The sequence below is a fragment of the Triticum dicoccoides genome, chromosome 5B, assembly GCF_002162155.2.
Source record: "Triticum dicoccoides isolate Atlit2015 ecotype Zavitan chromosome 5B, WEW_v2.0, whole genome shotgun sequence".
In the NCBI taxonomy this organism is placed as follows: Eukaryota; Viridiplantae; Streptophyta; class Magnoliopsida; order Poales; family Poaceae; genus Triticum; species Triticum dicoccoides.
The window spans coordinates 583,102,726-583,120,144 of record NC_041389.1 but is presented as its reverse complement, the minus strand read 5'-3'; positions in this window follow the sequence as shown (position 1 = coordinate 583,120,144).

Sequence of the window (17,419 nt, the reverse complement as noted above, 5' to 3'; positions counted from 1 at the left end):
GTCAGACACTCACACTCACGCTGTCAAAGCATGCTAATGCATGAACGTTGCCCTCTAAATCAAAGTCCTGCTCATGGCGCAACGCAAACGGCGAGCCCATCACCTGCACGCCCCGGCGGTGCCTGACATTACTGTTTAGACGTTTGCTTGAGGCCTACGCGAACGCCGAGCATGTATTCACCTGGCTCAACACCAACGGTCATACTCCGACTTCCTTTCTCATGTATATCGTCCATCACAACGACAATCTATAAAACAGCCTAGCTAGAGAGGGTACTATGGTAGTATGGTACGGAGTATGTACTATCGTGAGCGACCAATCTTAGTGCCACTGCACACCGAAACCCCTTCCATCGCTAGCGCGCGCTTCCCGCCTGAAACAGTCACCGTCTCTCCTGAATGTCAATGCCGCATTCACCGTACTTAACAGCAGGTGCAATTGGTGTGTCACTGACATGCGGGCCAGATGCCTGTTGGGCCCACATGTTAGTAACCCAACGCATCTGCAGTTAAGTCACTGAAGCAGCGTCCGCATTCACGCCCGACGAACCTACTCCGGCGCCAGTTGTCCATCCATCTGCCGCGTCTCATTGCCATTCGCCCGCTATATTAACTTGAGCCCCAGCTCCCAGCCATAGCCAAAGACCCACACTTATTCTCCTCCGGTCCCTTCCTTCTGTCGGCACCACTCCAACCATGGCCTCCTGGCGCTCCAAAGCTCTCTTGGACATACTGTCGCAGGAGCAGACGAGGGACATCGGCGGCTCTGCTCCGGGCGCGCTCCAAAGCTCTCTTCGACGTACTGTCGCAGGAGCAAACGAAGGAGATCGCCGGCACCCCCCCCCCCCGGGCCGCCCTCCGCCGCCACGACCACGAAGCCGGCGCGCGTGCACGGGCGCAACCGGCAGCGAGGAAGAGTAGTACACGGTAGGTCACCGCTGCTCTGGTCCCGGGAAGGCCACCGCTACTCCGCTCACTCGACACCAAGCTTGGTGGGGTAAACATCGACGGCCGACTAGCCGCTTAATGGTGACATGGAGGCAGAAATCTTTAGAACCTTGTGCTCCGGAGGAGGAGGTTATCGAGGCGGATGAGGAGGAGGCAAAGGCAATGGTCGGCTTTCTCGGGTTCATGGCCGGACATGGTGGTCGGGCGCCAGCGATCGTTTAGATTAGGTTTACGTTAGGTTTTAGTACGGTTTGTGCAAAATATGTAATGAATTTCGTCCAGTTTGTAGGAAAAAAATTCGAAATGTAATGAATTTCATCCGGTTAATTTGAAATTTGCTTTGTTTGCATGAATTTCATCCGGTTAGTTCATATAGATGCCGGTGTAAATTTGTGGGCCAGCGCTGGAGATGCATTAACTATCATGCTATAATCGCTAACATTCCTCCATTTTTATCTTGCTTACATAAAAATGGAGCAAGTGGACGGCACTGTAGCACGTCATATCACTCGAACTAGCCCGCCTAACAAGCGGGAAAGCACCGCCCTCGTCATTGTATCGATCGATCGCGCGAAAATGTTACGCCTCGCAATTTCTAAAGGAAAAGGCGGCACACATACGACTCATATGCGTCGCACCCCCGGCAGTCCGGCTCGCACGCCGCTCACCAGAGGGGACACGCGTTGTCTTGCAATTTCACTGACATGTGGGACTATAATTGAATAAATCGTCGATAGCCAAAATATAATCGCTCGGTGGGTGTCGGCTGAGAAGAGAGAAACGGGGGAGGGAGAAGAGATCGCCCGCCCGCTGTGCACGGACTCCAAGAAATGATAATGTGAGGTGGGCCATGCTGGAGTCCGGACCGTTTCTGGAGCCCGCTCTGACCGCCCTGGCCTCTCAAGACGCCAGCTGCCCGTCGCATGCATAACAAGTAGTCCCCGCTTATGTGGAGGAGAGAGAGGCATTGACAAAGTCAAGGAGTAACAGTGGAGACAATAGCTTTCATAAAAAATAAACAATGAATACTCATTGCTCGTACTCTATAAAGGAAAGAATACTTTCATTCTCCGACATGTGGGACATCGACCATTCTGCTCCACCTGCCATGCACAAAATTATCCTGGTCTACCCCGGTCGTATCGCATGCCCAACCTTTCCCACTGTAAGTTGTTCGGGCGAAGGAACCATCATGACTTCGTTGAATTCCGCTTCTTCAAGAAAACTTACTGTACCCGCAATACTGCTACCACACGCGAAGACTGTACGGCACTGTACCACGTCATATCACTGAAACCCACTAGGCCAAACTAGCCCGCCTAGGTCATCTATTTTGGAACAGAAGGGGTATGTCTTTGCACTGCTATGATTTTGTGTTGCATGTTCTCTGTACTTTTGCTACGATTTTCCTACCCTATGAACCAAATGAGGCATGAATGTATCCGTGTCGACTATTGTCTGATCGATCGCTAAGCCTACAATTTTAGGAGCTAGGTCTATTGGTCGATCGACGAGGGATAAGTATAAGCGTACCACGACCTCATCAGCCCCAACGTTTCTCTTCGGTGAGTGTTTTGCAAGTACTATAGCTCGCACAGTAGCTAGCCTACTAACACCAAGAATCATCAAACAAGCCCTGTCGATATGATAAACAATTCAAACTTACATCTAAGCCTGCCATATATTACATCAAAAGCTGGTGAGGATACATCTGTTTCCATAACTCGGAGAGGGTTCGCATGATTCATCGCATGATTCACTATCAAACAAAAGTAGCAAGATCCGCCCACACAAGACAGTGCACTAGCCCTAAGATGGTTAGATAACACGCATCATTCTGGTAACTAAACACAGGGCAATGCAAACTACCCTGAAGGATTAGCGCGACCAACTATTTCTTGTCATCGATCTCTAGGGCAATGACCATAGCACGCACAGCGGCATGGGAATCGATTTCTGGGGCGATGTCCACAGGACTAACCGCGACATCGGAATCGATCTCTGGGGCGATGTCCACAGGATGGACAGTGGCATCGGAATCGATCTTCGGGGCGATGCCAACAGGACGGGCCACGACATCAGAATCATCAAGGACGTCCACCGGCACCTGCACAACCCTAACATATTAGCAAGAACATTGCAAATAATCAAAAACCACAACTATGGTAATAAGCCATTATTTTTTACCTTGTGCAGCTCACCGGGGGATCTCATCCCTCCGGGGGCCATCTCCTCGTCCTCAATGGGGGCTATCACCTTCCCAAGGGAATACTGCTTCTCAACGGCGACTATCTCCTCAAACTCGGTCTTGAGCCTCACATAGGTGGCAATCAGAGTTCCTGGGGTAGGCATGGTGGGGCCCTTGCTGTTCTTCCAACTTTCTTTGAGGAGTTCGTCCGCCAACGTCCTCAACTCTTTGGCCAGTGCTTGTTTCTTGGAGTTCTTTGTCTCCATGGGTTGGCCCGCCAACATGGTCAACTCGTTGGTTGGTGCTCGCTTCCTGGAGATCGCTGTCTCCAGTGGGTTGTCCGCCGGCAACTCTTTTCCTAGTGCTCCAGGATCCATCAATGAACTGACAAACAAAAAGCAATCGAATGGAAACCACAATCACTATGAAAACGGGAAAAGAATAGGATGTGAGAATCGGTCGGTGCTTCACAAAAAGAAGATTCTTGGAATGAAAATATAGCAGCGTAACTGATTAGCCCACCTTTCCTTCATCGGTACAGACGAAAAATGGCAGAAGTGAGTAGCCTGGAGTGAGGTTTTCTTCAAGAAAGGGAAGAAAGGGCTTGAACGAGCGTTCCAGTGAAATGATGGTTGCTTCATCCAGTCCAACTTGGAGGCCACCTTACCACTGCTGGTAAAGGTGTGGGTTTTGTGATATGACGGGTCATGACGGCCACACCTGTCACATCCCTAGCTTCTGGTGCTGCCTAGTGTTTGCATCTTGTTGCATCATGTTTAAATTTTATTTAAGTTGAATTGGGGATGACAGAAGCCCCAGCACCCCCCTTAAACCAACTAGGGTTTACTAAAATCATTTTCAATGAACCCAAAATGCCCTACTAAAATGTTCATCATCTTTGCCTTGGTCTAGAACCTCTGACAAAAATGGTGCACACTTTTCTAGGACAACAGACGGTCACTAGATTAAATCATTAGTTAATTGCATTTGGGCATTTAAATGCTAGTGAATATTTTAAATGTCCAAATAATCCCAAACCAAAATGTTCCATGTTGGATATATTCTAAACATTGGGCATGCATAGTTTGGTGATTTTTGAAAATGCCTAGATATTTTTAGTAAAGCCACAAAGTTGCAGAAAAATAGAAAAGAGGAAATAAAAAAGAGAGAGAGAATTACCTGGCTAACTTACCTGTTCGGCCCAGCTCTGCAGCTGGCTGGCCCAGCTGGCGGCCCAGCCCACCAAGCCACCCCCTTCCTGTCGTCTTCCTCCCTGCCAGGAGGACGGGCGCGTGCCCGAAGCGCGCGCACCACCGTGCGGCCACCTCCACCCTGCTTGCTTGCGTCCTCGACACTCTGGACGTCTCCAACGATGCCACGCACCCCTGGAACCCCCTCGCTCACTCTCCCGTGCCTCTCCCCTCCTCTGCTCTCTCTCTCACCCGCGCCGAGCGCGTCCGTCGCCGCCGCTCACTGCCACCACGCCCACCGCCGTCCCCTTGCCCCGTTGCCGTTTCCTCTAGCTCCGCCTTGATGCCATGAAGCTCCAAGCCAAAGAACGTGCCCGCGGATGCCCTGCAACGTTGTCAACATCGCCATCTTCCTCGTCTGCTCCGAAGAACACCGTCGCTCGATTCGCCGACCTCCGAGCGTCCCCGAGCATGCTGAGCTACTCATCGGCCTCCCTGTGAGCTCCCCCGCTTTTCCCATCTCTTCCCCGCGTCATTTTCGCCCTCTAGCCGCAGCCCCGAGATCACCCGCAGCCGCCGACCGCCATGACCGGCGAGCCCGTGCTCCCGAGCTTCTCATGTTCGCTCCAGGGGTACTGATACGCTCCTGGCGCCTCCAGGAGGCTGACTAGCCACTCCGTTGGCTCGCCCGAGCACTGCAGCCCCGGACTCGCTTGAGCCGAACTCCGGCCGCCGCCGCGAGCTCCGCTCCGGCGAGCTCCGCCGTCCCCGCGGCCTCCCGCTTGTTTCACTGGATGCACGCCGCCCCCAGCTCCCAGTAGAGCCAAACCCCGTCGCAAACCACCATCTGTAGCGCCGTCCCGAGCAACTCTGGCGAGGTCTCGGCATCGCCGTGGTCGCCGGCGTCACTTGCTGACGTGGCTGGCTTAATTAGCCACTAATCACTGCACCGTGTCACTGACACTAGGCCCCACACACTTAACTAACCACTGCTTAATTCCTGTTTAGTTTAAATTAATCACAGTGGCCCCACGCGTCGGCATTGACCTCGCTGACGTGGCCGTTGACCCGGCCCGCCTATCAGTGTCACAAACAGACACTGCGTCACTGACCAGTGGGTCCCACCGATCAGTTTGACCTGGACCAGCCGCGTTGACCACTGACGTCACAATGACGCAATGCTGACGCAGTTAGTTATTTTCTGGATTTATTCTTATTCAGGAAATTCCAGAAAATACCCTAAACTTCTAAAAATCATATAAAATCAACCGTAACTCCAAATGAAATAATTTATATATGAAAAATGATCAGAAAAATCCAATCTATCCATCTGTACCATTTTCGTGCATGTTAGAACAACTTATAGCTGCTTTTTAGGACCAATCATGTAAATGGCATTTGAATTTCACATATGGAGTTTGGATTTGAACTTATGGTTCAAACCAACTTCATTTAACTTTGTTGCTAGCTGCATTAGCTCAAACCACAGCATATTGCCATGTCACATTCATGCATCATATTGTTGCATTGCATTGATTGTGTTTCTTCTTTGTTTGTCGGTGCTTGTCCCCTCTCAGTAGACGTGTACCGACGATGTGATCAATGACACCGATGAAGAACTATACTATCTTCAGAAGTGCCAGGCACGCAAAACCCCCTTGTTCATTCCGATACAATCCCACACTCTCGCTCCTGCTCTCTTTTACTGCAGTAGGACAACAATGACATATCTGTTACATGTTGCGGTAGCTGAACCCCTTTATCCTTTGCATGACCTGTCATTGCCACAGTAAATAGATGAAACCCACTAGCATGAGTAGGAGTTGTTTGAGCCCTGATGTGCCTACTCATTCATGCTTGTTTGTCATGCCTGCTATTGCTTAGAGTTGTGTCAGGTCTGATTCATCGGGGATGAATTGGAGGTGTGTGAACATGTCCTACTGTTGAGAGCTAAGTGTGTGAACACGATTTGGTAAAGGTAGCGGTGAGAGGCCATGTAGGAGTACATGGTGGGTTGTCTCATTGCAGCCGTCCTCAGGAACTGAGTTCTGTGTTTGTGATCCATGAACAGCTACTACCACACATTGGGATCCTTAATTGACTCTCTCGACTTATTAATCAACTCGATCTCTGTCTAGGAGTTGCAACTAGTTTCTGGTGTTTGTAGGTAGTGTTAGTAGTCTACCAAGTGGCGCCCGGTACAGGTGGGCTTGGGACAGACTAGGCACAGTGGCCTGGTGTACCAAGTGGCACCCGGATGGTGGGCTTGGGAACCCTGCACACATCGTTTGGGGCCGTGAGCGACACCCCGGCCGGATCTCCTTGCGGATGGAACCCGAATAGGCGATAAACCTGGACGAGAGACTTGTGTGATTAGTCAGGTCGTGGCCGACACCCTCGCTGGGCTTCCGCTTGAAGGTTGCCGAGTACATGTCGTGTAAATGGCGGTAAGTGGTGAGAGCGTGTGTGAAGAAGTACACCCCTGCAGGGTTAATATGATCTATTCGAATAGCCGTGTCCGCGGAAAAGGACTTCTGGGTTGCCTGTACAGTTCATAGACAAGTGAAAGTGGATACCCTAAAATACGCAAGATAAGTGTGAGTGCTATGGATGGCGTTCTCGTAGGGAGACGGGAGCGGATCCATAGTGGTGTATTGATATGGTGAATATGTGGACTCGTGTGCGCCACCTCAAAAGAGTTGCTTGCAGTCGTAGTTCAGGTTAGCCACCGAGTCAAAGCTGGCTTGCTGCAGTTAAACCCCACCATCCCCTTTGTTGATAATAATGCATATGTAGTTAGTTCTGATGTAAGTCTTGCTGGGTACATTTGTAGTCACATTGCTTAATTTATGTTTTTGCAGAGAGACTTCAGTCTCGCTAGTAGTACCGCGTGGACTTCGACGTTTAGCTTGTTACCTCAGCTACGATCTTGTGCCCTCGGCAGGATCTGGTAGATAGTCAGGCTTCTTAGCCCTTTTCATTTGTAGATGTCTGTACTCAGACATGTTAAGCTTCCGCATGTGCTTTGACTTGTATGCTCTGAATGTTGGGTCATGAGACCCGTGATTGTAATATCTCGCTCCCCGGAGCCTATGGAATAAATACTTGAGTCGTAGAGTCATGTTGTGATGCCATGTTGTATTTGCACATATCGAGCATATTGTGTGTATGTTATTGAAATGCTTGGTATGTGTGGGATCTGACTATCTAGTTGTTTATCCTTAGTAGCCTCTCTTACCGGGAAATGTCTCCTAGTGTTTCCACTGAGCCATGGTAGCTTGCTACTGCTCCAGAACACTTAGGCTGGCCGGCATGTGTCCTTCTTTGTTCCTGTGTCTGCCCCCTCGGGGAAATGTCACGCGATGAATTCCGAAGTCCTGTTAGCCCGCTACAGCCCGGTTCACCGGAGTCCTGCTAGCCCAGTGCTATAGCCTGGATTCACCCGCTGATGACCGACACATTCGTTGTTGGGTCATGTATGCCTGTCCCTGTAAGTTAGTGCCACTCTCGGTTCACGACTAGCCATGTTAGCCCGGGTTCTTTGTCATATGGATGCTAGCGGCACTATCATATACGTGAGCCAAAAGGCGCAAACGGTCCCGGGCCAGGTAAGGTGGCACCCGTGGGAATACCGTGCGTGAGGCCGCAAAGTGATATGATGTGTTACATGCTAGATCGGTGTGACTTAGGATCGGGGTCCTGACAGCTTTGGTATCAGAGCCTGACTTCCTGTAGGACTACCAAGCCAAACTGGTCGAAGTTGAGTCTAGAAATGTTTTAGTTATATGTAGGGGAATTGATTGTTGGATGGGAACGTAAGGCTCTTTTTACTCCTTCACCTAATGGCCCTCTGATCTGAGTCATCATGTTCTTTTCTACGGGGTTTAGGAACTAGGCTTATCATCTATCTACTAGGATGACAAGTTATTATGTTAGAGACTTATAGGATTGATAGTTTCAAGCCTCAATTTGGTTTCTACCTCAGTATGTTAACTATTGATCTCGAAACCTTGATATTGTGCTTCTGAGTGGCTATGCCACAATTTCTGTAGTATGTCTCCAAACTTTTTGAGCATTTACAGCCGTTATGCTGTCCGAGTCATCCCATGTTTCTAAATAATCTGATGCAATTGCAAAATCCTTTCCCTCTGTTTTTGATGACCTTTCTGGCCAGGTTAATCACACTAAATGGTGGGTTGAGGTACTCTATTGCCTCGACGTATATGTTGGAGCTATTATTATGACCCTAGATGTCTAGAGTATCACCTAGTAATCCAGCCATGTTCTGTGTTCCAGTGTGATGATTCTGGCCATCATTCTCGAAAGCATCCCGTGATGCCACTTAGTTAGTAGGCATTTCGCTTCTGGGTTTTGAACCCGAGATTCACCCTACTTCTTGTTGATAGTGTTGCTAGTTCCTTTAGGATATTAGTAACCTTTGCGATAGTCCTCGAGGTCAGTGGTATTTCCTTCTTCCAAATACCATGAACCATTAAGGCAGAAGTTCTTGAACCAAAATATCACAATTAGAGTACTCTCGAGGTGTTCTACATTCATAATTGTGATTCTGTCAGTTCTACCTTCCTGCATGGGTTATCTGGAAGAAACATGTTGAACTTGGTTCGACATACTAATCCATGCATCCATAACTCAGAAAAACATGTGTTCCTTTGAGTTGTCCCTCTTTAGTTGTTTTTTGGCCCTCGTCTATCGATTGATAGTCGGGAGTAGTTATGCATTCGTGTTCATCGATGCCACTACTCTTGTGGCTCGTCGAGCCATTCTATTCGGGAATGACTAGGAGAAACAAACTCCAGAACCTCATCCATATCTAGGATTGGGTCAAAGCAGTTGTATCCTGCAGATCAAATGCAATCTAGCTTCTGGTCTGTTCTACCCCGGAGTATTACCATCTTTATATCAAGAATATCATGGGAATTGCACACCATCCTATGAACTCTTGATATAGTGATACTCTCTCCATCATTATTCATTTCTCGGTTCCTGTGTTGTTGCAACCGGAATGTCTACAAGTGAATCATGATGTGTGAAATCTATACGCCTAGCAACTCCGTTGCTTGGTAGTAAATGGAAAATATTCTCATTCTTAGCATGTTGGTCATTGAATCATCATTCTAAGATTGATTGTGCTACCTAGTCCTTATTTCCTAGTGCACTCTTTGATTGATGAGTTAGGATTTTGTCAAATCCTCGCTCATTTTATCATATCGTCTTGCCCTGAAAAGCAAGATTGTTCTCAAGCTTAATAACATATCAGTGGTTTGTGATATTCTGAATATCTTCTCGGAAGTATCACCAGGTTGTCTCCTGACCGCTATGATGAGTTCGTGATCATGTTGGTATTCTTATAAACCACCCCTTCTCCAAGAGTCTGTGTTGGATACCCCTAAGCTAGTTGGATAAGCTAAACAACAACTTGGAGAGTTGGAAGATGAAAGCTTGTCCGACTCAGTTCATTCCAAAGGATATCCTTGTGTGTGTGTGTTGAAGAAAGATGATATTCTCATCGATTGGTCCTTGTGATCAGTTGTTGGATCTGTTGTCTTGTCAAAACTTTGATTTGAGTGTGGGCTATCCTCAAATCAAATCAGAACCAACAATATTCATAATGTTGTCTTACTCGTGGTTGATTCCTCGAGCATACACCATTACATCTTTTGGTCTGACCAATACTATCACATTGTTCACATAACGGTGGAAGTCCAGTGATATGGAAATTCCGATGAGTTGTTGTTGAGCCCATCAACAACATTTTGTCTCCTCCATGAGTTGTGTTGAACATCCAGCTAGTGTTGGAAACTTGTGTAAGCATTTCCTTCATGCCCCGTTCATGAAGTATACGTTTGGATGAAAGAAGTGACTTCCTTTGATTCACGTGCATTTGATGTAAGTTGCCGCCGTGAATTCGAGAAAGTTTGTTTTTGCTCCTATGGAATCATCCCAAGTCAGTCATGCATGTGCGAAGTATTCTATGGTCTGATAGACTGATCATCTTCATTCCATATGTATCCCTAGCACACCAAGCCACTGATTGATTTGTTCAAGGTGAAGAAGCTCCTTCTTAAGAGAATACCTTATGCAAGGACTTCGATATCCTCGATGATGGATCCCCACCTGAACTCGGTAGTGTTTTATTGTAGGACTACCATGTGATAATGTTTTGTCTGGGACAACGTGTTCACATGTTGTAGCAGAACCAACTCATGTTTTGGAGCTTGCTATTGTAGTTCATCTCCCGAGAATCTCGCAACGTCATCTCGTCGATTTGTGCTGCAAACTTTCATTTTTCTTTCTAGACTTGATGAGTCTGGAATATCCTAACACCAACCAGATCTGAATCTCAGGCAGATATGATGGTTGGAACATTTCCCAAGAACTATAATATTGGTCCCTCGATAACCGGTAAATTGGATGTCATGGCCAACACACCTAGCCGGAAGACCTATTATTGTAATATCATGATTGAGGAAGTTGGCCACCTCCCCATAAGGATTTCGTAGGACTTACTCCCTAGTTGTTCCTTATGGATTTTTGTGTTCCCGAAGTCCGACCTTTACTTGATGTTCTAGATATCAAACCATATGAATGGGATACACTAGCACATCAAGGAGAACATTAGAAGCGGAGTGCTAAATGTCTCTCGGTCGATCATCCAGATTCTGTTTCCTTGGCCTCGCTAAGGTGAAATCTGAGAAGGTGTTATCTTCGTTTGCATCTGCATCGTCCATCACCATTCATCATGGTAGTAAGATGTGTTGCCAGGATCCTCGGCGCGGATGTTGGTAAAACCTTGATGAATATGGAAATGCTCAAGTTCTGGAGAGCACGCGCAAGCAAAATCATCCCTTGCGTTGTCTTCAACAAGGTAGTCCACATCATCCATTCTAGTCCGAGTATGTTATTCTACCGAACTCCTCCGAATGATCGATTGTGATTTGCCTTAAGCTGGTATAAAGAGTCTCAATGATCTCTGAATCAAAGGTAATTCTTTTTGCCACTTAAGGGGATATATCTACGAGTCACCATCCCTAAGGTGTCTCGTTATGGTATCATGGCAACTCAACTCCTCGCTACATTGACAACCAATCACCACCTTTTAAGTGTGGGGTTGTTGTCTACTTAGTGAACCCTTGTCATCTGCTCCACTCCATCCCTCTAGATGTGTGCTTCGTGTCTCAGTTCGAGAGATGTTGCTATGTCTCATTCTGTGAGTTAATCCCAAGTTGTTCGATCTTCGAGAAGATCGATTATTCTAGAGTCTCTTTCTTCTCTCATTGTCATCTTAGTTGGAGTTCTCAGAGCAAGATGTCGAGACAAAGATGGTGATCGAATCAACGCCCCTATGAAGTGCAACCTGGATTGTGAAGATTGTGTTAGTTTGCATTCCCCCTTTATATTACCCTACGCTTGAATCTCGGGATGAGATTTTTGCTTAGTGGTGGTGAGTTGTCACATCCCTAGCTTCTGGTGCTGCCTAGTGTTTGCATCTTGTTGCATCATGTTTAAATTTTATTTAAGTTGAATTGGGGATGACAGAAGCCCCAGCACCCCCCTTAAACCAACTAGGGTTTACTAAAATCATTTTCAATGAACCCAAAATGCCCTACTAAAATGTTCATCATCTTTGCCTTGGTCTAGAACCTCTGACAAAAATGGTGCACACTTTTCTAGGACAACAGAGGGTCGCTGGATTAAATCATTAGTTAATTGCATTTGGGCATTTAAATGCTAGTAAATATTTTAAATGTCCAAATAATCCCAAACCAAAATGTTCCATGTTGGATATATTCTAAACATTGGGCATGCACAGCTTGGTGATTTTTGAAAATGCCTAGATATTTTTAGTAAAGCCACAAAGTTGCAGAAAAATAGAAAAGAGGAAATAAAAAAAAGAGAGAGAGAATTACCTGGCTAACTTACCTGTTCGGCCCAGCTCTGCAGCTGGCTAGCCCAACTGGCGGCCCAGCCCACCAAGCCACCCCCTCCCCGTCGTCTTCCTCCCTGCAAAGAGGACGGGCGCGTGCCCGACGCGCGCGCACCACCGTGTGGCCACCTCCACCCTGCTTGCCTGCGTCCTCGACGCTCTGGACATCTCCAACGACGCCACGCAGACCTGGAACCCCCTCGCTCACTCTCCCGTGCCTCTCCCCTCCTCTGCTCTCTCTCTCTCACCCGCGCCGAGCGCGTCCGTCGCCGCCGCTCACTGCCACCATGCCCACCGCCGTCCCCTTGCCCCGTTGCCGTTTCCTCTAGCTCCGCCCTATGCCATGAAGCTCCAAGCCAAAGAACGCGCCCGTGGATGCCCTGCAACATTGTCAATGTCGCCATCTTCCTCGTCTGCTCCGAAGAACGCCGTCGCTTGATTCGCCGACCTCCGAGCGTCCCCGAGCACGCTGAGCTACTCATCGGCCTCCCTGTGAGCTCCCCCGCTTTTCCCATCTCTTCCCCGCGTCATTTTCGCCCTCTAGCGGCAGCCCCGAGATCACCCGCGGCCGCCGACCGCCATGACCGGCGAGCCCGTGCTCCCGAGCTTCTCATGTTCGCTCCAGGGGTACTGATACGCTCCTGGCGCCTCCAGGAGGCTGACTAGCCACTCCGTTGGCTCGCCCGAGCACTGCAGCCCCGGACTCGCTTGAGCCGAACTCCGGCGAGCTCCGCCGTCCCCGCGGCCTCCCGCTTGTTCCACTGGATGCATGCCGCCCCCAGCTCCCCGTAGAGCCAAACCCCGTCGCAAACCACCATCTGTAGTGCCGCCCCGAGCAACTCCGGCGAGGTCTCGCCGTCGCCGTGGTCGCCGGCGTCACTTGCTGACGTGGCTGGCTTTATTAGCCACTAATCACCGCACCGTGTCACTGACACTGGGCCCCACACACTTAACTAACCACTGCTTAATTCCTGTTTAGTTTAAATTAATCATAGTGGCCCCACGCGTCGGCATTGACCTCGCTGACGTGGCCGTTGACCCGGCCCGCCTATCAGTGTCACAAACAGACACTGCGTCACTGACCAGTGGGTCCCACCGGTCAGTTTAACCTGGACCAATCCCGTTAACCACTGACGTCACAATGACGCAATGCTGACGCAGTTAGTTATTTTCTGGATTTATTCTTATTCAGGAAATTCCAGAAAATACCCTAAACTTCTAAAAATCATATAAAATCAACCGTAACTCCAAATGAAATAATTTATATATGAAAAATGATCAGAAAAATCCAATATATCCATCTGTACCATTTTCGTGCATGTTGGAACAACTTATAGCTGCTGTTTAGGACCAATCATGTAAATGGCATTTGAATTTCACATATGGAGTTTGGATTTGAACTTAGGGTTCAAACCAACTTCATTTAACTTTGTTGCTAGCTGCATTAGCTCAAACCACAGCATATTGCCATGTCACATTTATGCATCATATTGTTGCATTGCATTGATTGTGTTTCTTCTTTGTTTGTCGATGCTTGTCCCCTCTCAGTAGACGTGTACCGACGATGTGATCAATGACACCGATGAAGAACTATACTATCTTCAGAAGTGCCAGGCAAGCAAAACCCCCTTGTTCATTCCGATACAATCCCACTCTCTCGCTCCTGCTCTCTTTTACTGCATTAGGACAACAACGACATATCTGTTACATGCTGCGATAGTTGAACCCCTTTATCCTTTGCATGACCTGTCATTGCCACAGTAAATAGATGAAACCCACTAGCATGAGTAGGAGTTGTTTGAGCCCTGATGTGCCTACTCATTCATGCTTATTTTTCATGCCTTCTATTGCTTAGAGTTGTGTCAGGTCTGATTCATCGGGGATGAATTGGAGGTGTGTGAACATGTCCTACTGTTGAGAGCTAAGTGTGTGAACACGATTTGGTAAAGGTAGCGGTGGGAGGCCATGTAGGAGTACATGGTGGGTTGTCTCATTGCAGCCGTCCTCAGGAACTGAGTTCTGTGTTTGTGATCCATGAACAGCTACTACCACACATTGGGATCCTTAATTGACTCTCTCGACTTATTAATCAACTCGATCTTTGTCCAGGAGTTGCAACTAGTTTCTGGTGTTTGTAGGTAGTGTTAGTAGTCTACCAAGTGGCACCCTGTACAGGTGGGCTTGGGACAGACTAGGCACAGTGGCCTGGTGTACCAAGTGGCACCCGGATGGTGGGCTTGGGAACCCTGCACACATTGTTTGGGGCCGTGAGCGACACCCCGGCCGGATCTCCTTGCGGATGGAACCCGAATAGGCGATAAACCTGGACGAGAGACTTGTGTGATTAGTCAGGTCGTGGCCGACACCCTCGCTGGGCTTCCGCTTGAAGGTTGCCAAGTACATGTCGTGTAAACGGCGGTAAGTGGTGAGAGCGTGTGTGAAGAAGTACACCCCTGCAGGGTTAATATGATCTATTCGAATAGCCGTGTCCACGGAAAAGGACTTCTGGGCTGCCTGTACAGTTCATAGACAAGTGAAAGTGGATACTCTAAAATACGCAAGATAAGCGTGAGTGCTATGGATGGCGTTCTCGTAGGGAGACGGGAGCGGATCCATAGTGGTGTATTGATATGGTGAATATGTGGACTCGTGTGCGCCACCTCAAAAGAGTTGCTTGCAGTCGTAGTTCAGGTTAGCCACCGAGTCAAAGCTGGCTTGCTGCAGTTAAACCCCACCATCCCCTTTGTTGATAATAATGCATATGTAGTTAGTTCTGATGTAAGTCTTGCTGGGTACATTTGTAGTCACGTTGCTTAATTTATGTTTTTGCAGAGAGACTTCAGTCTCGCTAGTAGTACCGCGTGGACTTCGACGTTTAGCTTGTTACCTCAGCTACGATCTTGTGCCCTCGGCAGGATCTGGTAGATAGTCAGGCTTCTTAGCCCTTTTCATTTGTAGATGTCTGTACTCAGACATGTTAAGCTTCCGCATGTACTTTGACTTGTATGCTCTGAATGTTGGGTCATGAGACCCGTGATTGTAATATCTCGCTCCCCGGAGCCTATGGAATAAATACTTGAGTCGTAGAGTCATGTTGTGATGCCATGTTGTATTTGCACATATCGAGCATATTGTGTGTATGTTATTGAAATGCTTGGTATGTGTGGGATCTGACTATCTAGTTGTTTATCCTTAGTAGCCTCTCTTACCGGGAAATGTCTCCTAGTGTTTCCACTGAGCCATGGTAGCTTGCTACTGCTCTAGAACACTTAGGCTGGCCGGCATGTGTCCTTCTTCGTTCCTGTGTCTGTCCCCTCGGGGAAATGTCACGCGATGAATTCCGGAGTCCTGTTAGCCCGCTACAGCCCAGTTCACCAGAGTCCTGCTAGCCCAATGCTACAGCCTAGATTCACCCGCTGATGACCGACACGTTCATTGTTGGGTCATGTATGCCTGTCCCTGTAAGTTAGTGCCACTCTGGGTTCACGACTAGCCATGTCAGCCCGGGTTCTTTGTCATATAGATGCTAGTGGCACTATCATATACGTGAGCCAAAAGGCGCAAACGGTCCCGGGCCAGGTAAGGTGGCACCCGTGGGAATACCGTGCGTGAGGCCGCAAAGTGATATGATGTGTTACATGCTAGATCGGTGTGACTTAGGATCGGGGTCCTGACAACACCGGGGTGACAGGTGAGTCTTGACTTTAGCACCTCGCTGTGATTTGGTGGATGGCACGCGGGCCTGGATGCTTTGAAATGTCCCGCATGTAGATAGAGCGGCTAGTCATATAGGAGTGCTCAATATTGTGCACCGCGACCAAGGCGGAGAGGAAAACGAGAGAACTACGTAATTAATGCATGAGTTTAATTGGGGTAGTTTTGTAAACTAGTACGAGATACATTCCTCCAATCGCAAAATGCCTTGGTTCATGAGATTTGAGATTTGAGCCCTGTAAACCGAAAGGGAGGGAGTACTGCACGGCTGCACGCGGTGTAGTCTAGTCACTTGTTGAAATCTCTAGAAAGGCAAATACTCCTTTCTGGTTTACAGGGCAATACTACTCCCTCCGTCTAGGTGTGTAAGTCATCTTACGAAAACCAAATAGTCCCAAAACACTTAGGTGCGGTGCATTAACTTCTACCTTGTTTCTTGTTTCTTGACATATCAACCAATAAGAGATGAGAGGTGTGCATGCTTTTAATGACTTGGAATGGCTAGTTCATTGCAAGCAATGCTATTAATTAGCAAATAAACGTTGGTGAACCCAGGAGGAAACGGTGCTAAGCGCGTGGACCTATGTAGAATGAGTATCAACCAATGGATGATGGAGTTTAATTGTTAAACAATAGCAATTTTGTCTCATGCAAGAGCCTGGCTACTATATGCGTGCTCCAAGGCACCACACCACGCGAGCGTTCGCAACTGCCACTTTTGGGTTGCGCTTGGCTCTTCGCCTCTTCGAGAAGACGAACAATGATGTTACTCCTACTTCTACAGTATCGAATCCACTGTTGTATGTCCGTCCACCTCGTGCGGGAAGGATAGCGTGTAGAGAAAGCTTCTACTTACTGCTCCTGCCTTTGCGTCTATGACTGGTGGGCCCAACAGGTGGTTGGCCCTCCTGTCATGCAGCCAAAGGCAGGTGCAGTTAAGGCACCGAAGCTCAGTCCGCGAGGGAGAGGGCGTTGTAGTAATCAAATTTCTCGGTCTTGTATGAGTTGACGCGATACATCAAAACACTGCACTCGATATAAGGCTGGTCATAGTGGGGAGTAACTTAGACTAGTAACATGCATATGTTACTAGTCTATGTTACTATCTCTATAGTGCATAGTATCATAGATTAGTATCATAGGTGGTCTCATTTATGACATGCATGACACATAGTAGCATCACATTTATTTTGTTACGGTATCTACCTATGTTACTATAACCATCTCTCTCTTCTTTAATTGCCTACCACATAAGCATGTTTGCGAGTCCCAAGTGCATGATACTACTTATGTTACCCCCACTATGGCCAACCTAAGTCTTTTTATACATTTCAAATGGACTACTTCGTATGTAGACATATTTTGCTTCGTATGTAGTCACTTGTTGGAATCTCTAAAAAGACTTATATTTGGAAACGAAGGGAGTCCAACGCA